The sequence below is a fragment of the Papaver somniferum genome, chromosome 8 (assembly GCF_003573695.1).
Source record: "Papaver somniferum cultivar HN1 chromosome 8, ASM357369v1, whole genome shotgun sequence".
NCBI classification, from domain to species: Eukaryota; Viridiplantae; Streptophyta; class Magnoliopsida; order Ranunculales; family Papaveraceae; genus Papaver; species Papaver somniferum.
The window spans coordinates 13,164,671-13,171,378 of record NC_039365.1 but is presented as its reverse complement, the minus strand read 5'-3'; the positions used below and the strand labels follow the sequence as shown (position 1 = coordinate 13,171,378).

At 38.4% G+C, this 6,708-nt stretch overlaps 1 long non-coding RNA gene across 4 annotated transcripts; it reads left to right on the top strand.

The window, feature by feature from the left end:
* The first annotated feature begins 900 nt into the window (after positions 1–900).
* On the top strand, positions 901–6,248 carry LOC113303390. Of its 4 annotated transcripts, none has more exons than XR_003337461.1 (11): positions 901–1,442; positions 1,714–1,751; positions 1,849–1,882; positions 2,051–2,258; positions 2,368–3,180; positions 3,273–3,431; positions 3,527–3,586; positions 3,685–3,816; positions 4,794–4,850; positions 4,991–5,039; positions 5,302–6,248. It is a non-coding gene; the product is annotated as an uncharacterized LOC113303390 (long non-coding RNA). The 4 variants fall into 4 exon arrangements; XR_003337460.1 differs by having other exon boundaries at positions 4,790–4,850; XR_003337462.1 differs by having other exon boundaries at positions 4,776–4,850.
* The last annotated feature ends 460 nt before the right edge of the window (positions 6,249–6,708 follow it).

The window sequence follows — 6,708 nt, the reverse complement described above, 5'->3', positions numbered from 1 at the left end:
AAAATCTGGCAGTCAATCCTCCATAAACTGAACTTAGTAAAGCAGTTTTTCTAAAGGCTGTAAAATTTCCACACCACCAACCGCTTTAAGAAGTCATACTTCAGGGGGAGTAAACTCGTAGAATCTTTGGCTGAGCTTAAACGCGTTGTACTCTTTTTCCTTCATCAAGGTTTTGTCCCGAGGGGTTTTTATTGTTAAGGTTTTAACGAGGCAGCATATGCGTATCCAGCACTGTCATTCGGCGACGTCCGTTGTACTCTTTTCCTTTGGTCTGGTTTTGTCCCGCGTGGTTTTCCAGACGAGGTTTTTAACGAGGCAACATGCTCTTCGATGTCGGCAGTATTCTGAATTTTGGTGGTCAGATTTTGTCCCAAGCGGTTTTCCTAGCACAAGCGTTCAGGTTTTGTCCCCAAGTGGTTTTCCTGACGCAGGCGTTCAGATTTTGTCTCAAATGGTTTTCCTAACGCAATTTTTGATGGTGGAAGTATTTCTCGGAGCTAAGGTTTTATCCCAAGTGGTTTTCCTGGCGTAAATCTTGTCAAAGAAAATATTTTGTGGCGGCGACCACCCTCTCTCTAAGCTCAGGTTTTTCCTAAATGGTTTTCCTGACACAGTTTCAACAACGGGAGAAAATTCATGACGACCATCATCACTTTAAAGCTCCAAGAGTTGTACTCTTTTTCCTTCCACCAGTTTTGTATCCCAGTCGGATTTTTCTGGTAAGGTTTTAACGAGCCAAAGAATATGCTCGGATTTTTCCCCATCGGATTTTACCGACAAAGCTGTAACAAGTCAACATTTCTTAGAATGGTGGTCCAAGGGGGAGTATTGTGGCCTTATACAAATCAAGCAGTTCATGCACATACAGATTAGTTAGCACTAGTAGTATGTAGCTATTACTTAATTAGTTAAGGCCTTATACTTACTCTATCAGTTTTGAATCGACTGAATTATATCCGTAATATGATGGATATTCAACAATTTTCTTATTTTCTTATCGTCTCGTCGAGTTCTCCTCTTATTTATTCTTCAATTCTAAAGCTAGACCGAGATATATAAAATCAAACCAAGTTTTCTGAAATCAAAACCGGTCTCTCCTAAACCCTAATTTAAAGAATCGAAACTCATAAACTAAACTCAATCTTTCAGTATGTCAAATTTGATAAACCCTAGAAATTGTTTCTTCTGTACTCTTAAAATGATTCTGTAAGATGTGCTTGGTTTTAACCTGAAGTTTGTTTCCCTAATGGTGAAATAGTCATAGATCCGTCACCTTAGTCAGATTCTGTTTATTTTCTTCTTTTTATCTTTTAAAGCCCTAGATTTACAATTCTTTTTCCTAATTGTTTCATAATCAAGAGATGGAGATAATTCGAGTTCCTAGCTTTCAATCTTTGTTTTAGACTCTCATGTTGAGGTTATCGATTGCAGATCCTATTCAGGTATTAGAAATTTTGTTGTTGTTATTGTTTAAATTTCTGTATTGATTTAGTTGTACCCACATGTGCATCACAACTACTGAAGCTTAAGAGAAAACCAAATGAGATAATATAAAGCTAACTATTCCCTGCTCTAGATTTGGGGTTTCTATTTTTATTTTTACTTCTGTTTTGATTTGGGTGTTCTTTGAAGTTGATTTTAACAGGGGTCTTGATTACTACTTTTTTATCCTCTACTGTACTACTAATTTTAGAATTCTATGCTTGATTGTAGATTGGGTTTTCGGTTAACTTCCTTAAGTAAGAAATTGGGTGAGTTACTTTACATTTATTTATGCTAAGATTGCTGATGATTCATTATGTGATTCTAATTTTGATTTTTTATCATGTTTGTTTGGCAATGGAATAGTGAAATTTCAGTCAAGAAAATCAACACATAAAAGGTGATTAAAACATTTGTGATTTTTTTTTTTCGTTTCTGTTGGATTATTTGTTGCAATCATGATTCATGAACCTAGTTTGCACTGGAATTTTCCTAGTTAAGATTTGGTTGTGGTTGGTTCATGTGAAAGGTTTTCTTGAAAGACTTGTATAAGTGTCTTATGCTGTAGATTTGAATGTTGAGACATATCTTGTAAAATTCCAAGCAAAGACAGTATTTCGAGCAAAAGAAACGGCAACAACATTCCAATGGAGATGACGATGCTGAAGGAACTGATGGGTCTGCTGCATACCATCGGACACCTAAATTGTTAGATATCTTAAGTTTGTTGAACTTGGTGGGAGAGGCCAAGGGGGGTAATTCTGGCTGGAAAAATGGTAATTTTATTGATTTAATGTGTCATTTTATAGGATCATATTGTTTTCTGGCTGTTGCTCACTCACCCCCTTTGTATTTTCCTTCCTGTAAAAATGCTGATAAAAGCAGCGGATGGTCCGGCGTCAGAGTTTCGTCGCTGAATTATCAAGTCCCCAAGGACATGCACTATGGGCAGCTAGAAGAGATTGGATTTATGGACTGTATGAGTATCGATGAGGTGGCACTTGGAAATGTGATGTCTGTTCGATTCCTTTATGTTGCAAGGACTAGAACACGAAATGGAGTTCTGCTTTGCATCTTTGGAATTTACTCCCCAACCTGATTTGTTTAGATGTTTCGAGAACTGATGCTACTTTCGCTGTTGTCGTGAAACTGATGTCAACAACACCAAGTTTGAAGGTGGTTTGTGCCCTAAACTGTCCAAATCTTGAGGAATAAAGCAACCATACTGTGTACAAAGTTAAGGGGAAGTTGTTGCTGGACTTTTTTAGTGATATTTTCAAGGGAGTTGCTTCTTTATTCGCCGATACTACTATGAAAGATATGGATGTATTTTCAGAATGGAGTAGTTCAAAGAGTGGGAATAAGAACTTGAATGATATCATGACATGGATTGAATGGATTCTATCACATACAAGGTGTTGCATTGTTGCTCAGTTTGATGCGGAAACCAGTTCACAGGGGTTGGATACTTTGTGGCTAAAACAAGGTGCTGCATTGTTGCTCAGTTTGATGTGGAGTTCGCAAGTTGATATACACGAACAAGCGTCTACAGGACTTGCAACATTAGTTGTCATTGATGAAGAAAATGTCATTGTTGACTGTGGAAGGGCAGAAGCAGTCATGCAGGATGGTGGAATACGCCTTCTGTTGGACCTAGCAAAATCTTGCCGTTAAGGCCTTCAGTCTGAAGCAGCCAAAGTAAATTTTACAAATCTATCAGAGTTCCTAGCTGATGTTTCCATGTAATTGTAGTATATGTGTTTGACTAATTTGATTGTTGATATGTCTAGGTTATTGCAAACTTGTCGGTCAATGCAAAAGTTGCGGAGGCTATAGCTGAAGGAGGAGGAATAAATATCCTTGCTGATTTGGCAAGGTCCATGAATAGATTGGTCGCAGAAGAAGCTGCTGGTGGACTTTGGAACCTCTCCGTGGGAGAAGAGCACAAGGTTGTGCATGGTGGTTATCTTTTGACAGAAATTTTATAAAGCTCATAATTTCTAAAATTGATAATACTTATTTTTAGGTGCCATTGTTGACGCAGGTGGAATAAAATCTTTAGTGGATCTTATTTTCAAGTGCCTTCGGTGGTGATGAAGTCCTTGTATGTGCTTTGCATGCATTTTCGTTTATATATTCTAGAGAAGTACTAAAGGAATACAAGGTTAACTTTTAATTGGTGATTCTATTTGCTGTTCCCAGGAACGGGCTGCAGGTGCACTTGCAAATTTGGAGACTGATGATAAATGTAGCATGGAGGTTGCGGTGGCAGGTGGCATACATGCTTTAGTGATGCTTGCCCGGACGTGCAAGTTTGATGGAGTCCAAGAGCAGGTATTATGATCTTTATTTGAATTTGGATTACCATGTTGCACAGTAAGAGCAACTGCAGTGGTGCGAGTATAACCAAAGACCAAAGAGGGAAAAAAAGATCAAATTTTGGGTTTAGTATGGTGTGTGACCCTACGGTGGAAAGACTAAATTTGGTCAGACGTACATTATACGTTCGCCTGGTGTGGGGCGTAGACTATACCAACGCCTGATTGGGACGTGCACTAAAAAAAAAAATGAAAGAAGTGGGGCGGAGGTATGAAGCCCGCCCCACTAAAATTATTTTGAAAACAAAGAATGGGGCGGGGGTATAATGCCCGCCCCATACAAAATAATTAAAAAAAAAAAAATGGGACGTAGACTTTACGTACGCCCCATGTGGAGCGTAAACTATACCAACGCCTGGTGTGGGGCGTAGACTATACCAACGCCTGATGTGGGACGTGCACTATATGTCCGCCTGGTGGTGGGGCGTGAAGTATATCAACGCTCGACTATATCTGGGTTTAGTCTTGGTCCCATACCAAATATACTCTGGGTTTTAGTCGTTGATCAAAATTCGATCGATAGTACGTTCCACTACGTCTGTTGAAAAGACCAAATATTTGGGTTTACTCTCCCACTGTGGACGCTCTAAGCAACTGTATATCTCGAATAATTTTCTTAATATAAAAGCAAAAGATTTAAAATGTTATTGGACCCATTCACTCGAATAATAATATGAATATAAGAGAAAAAGATTTAGGATATTGTTGGACCAATCAAAGCTCATTCAACCCATCAACTCTTTATGACCATCCACCATCAGCACCGGCACCAGAACTTGCGGCACATTGCAAATAATTATCAGTACCACTGCCAATTTACTTCAGCACTAACTATAGCTACGGCTATCTGTCATGTGTTCATCACTTACCTTGCGAATAATAACTAGCTATTTGTTAATTGTTTAACTTACCTAGTTACCTTGCATAAGGTAGCGGAAATCCCAGTCCTGAGATTTTCACCCGTGAATTACCAGCTTCTGAAGGACAAAAGTAAGTTTGTTTTTTTCTTTTCATATCACTTTAAAATGCAAAACGATTTTTCTAGCCTGAGATATTAACTGCTAAATTTGTATCAAGTCTCTTTCTTTTGTGCTATATCTGACGTGCTTAAACGTCCTTCTTATCTGCAGTAGAGACTAAATCACCAGCCAAAGAAGAGAAATGTGCATCCCCCCGAAAGTAAGTGAGTTATTTCTTGTAGTTAAGCAGCCCATCGTACGGAGTGTGCACATTAATCAGTAGACATCTCATACCGTACCAATTTTTCTTTGTAGTATGTGTCCTGAGATGAGCTAATTTTGTGTCTATGCATGCTTCTATTCATGTATGGACTTGTAACTCTTTCCCTGCACTTGCAAATTCAGGTTCTTGGGTTCTTTATCTGTTGTGTTTGCATATGTTTTCTACCTTTGGAAACTGATATCATGCTCTTCTCTAACAGGAAATTCTCCAGTGATCCTCATAACACAGAAACTTTCCATAAGTACTTCTCCAACAAAAATGGTGATAAGTCGGATTGCTGGAAGAACGCAACTGAAACTCGTAAGATCTCACGTCTTATACTGTTATGTATTGATTTGTTAACCGGTGCTATTAAGAATTTTGCAAAATGAGGTTTTCCCCCTCGAATCCCTTATGCAATTTCAGCCCTTCTGCAAGTCTTGGTCTAAGATACTTGTTCTTTTTTTTCTTTGATTGTGGCCTTCTGGGGTTATTTTGTTGTTCAGTTTTGATTTTTGTTTCTTGTTTCTTTTTTTTTTCCATGTTAATCCTGTGGTTTACTTCCTCGGAGTTCTCATTACTCGATTTACTTGGTGAGGATGGGTCAAATGGAAAAGCAGAAGGAAGTCCAGTGCGAGAGTTTCATGTTGCCTTTTCAGTCGAAGGTGCAGCGATTTCATCCACTAAAGATTCATGAGAGCTATACCTGCATGTATGTGACTACAATACTTAGATATCCATGAAGTTAAAGTAAATAAGAGTTATACCTGCATGTAGACTCCTAACATATGTCCTATTGTGTTGGAAGTTGGCCACCATGCCAACGATGAGTTAATGGGTACCAATGATCATGTACTTTTTAGTTTACTTCTGTACCTTATCTCAGATAAAATACCGAACAAGTTCAGAAAATTGGTATGTTAAATCAGTCATAATTCAGCTCTGCCACTCCGAGATTATCTTAAAGTCCTACAAGGTATTAGTCGTCTCCTTCAATGGTACAAGTTCAATAAAGCATTTACTATGTCTATTTATGATCTATTGTAGAGAGTACAAGTTATGCGTATGTAATCCATGTTGGAATTAAGAGAGAATATTGTAAGAATATTATTGGTTAACCATATGTTCATATGAAAAATTGGGTCTTCTAGATGATCTACAATGGTATATGAAGGTGCAGATATCCGCAGGAATTATCGGCGGATTATTTATTACTTGTAAATGGGACTGCAACGTATATAAATGTTGCTCAAATTAGAGTAATACGTTGCCTAAATTATTGTAAGCGATGCACAAATTAAAGAACCCGTTGCTAAAAAACGTTGGTAAATCAGATGACCAACGGATATATGCGTTACACACAAATTTGCTATGCCATATTTCCAACAGATATACGCGTTGGTGAAACTCATTGCAACGCGTATATCCGTCCCAAATCGGATGTTTTGGTGTAGTGTCGGTTTCGGTATCCTCGCAGGAATTATCTTCACGATCCTAGTCGGTTTCGGTAGCCTTGCCAGTAGGAGACAATTCATTAATGATAGGAATTGATTCTTTGGAAGCAGGTTCAGGCTCATCATCAGAAAATGCTTCAAGGTTCAGAGAAACGCGAGGAACGCCTTGGGAA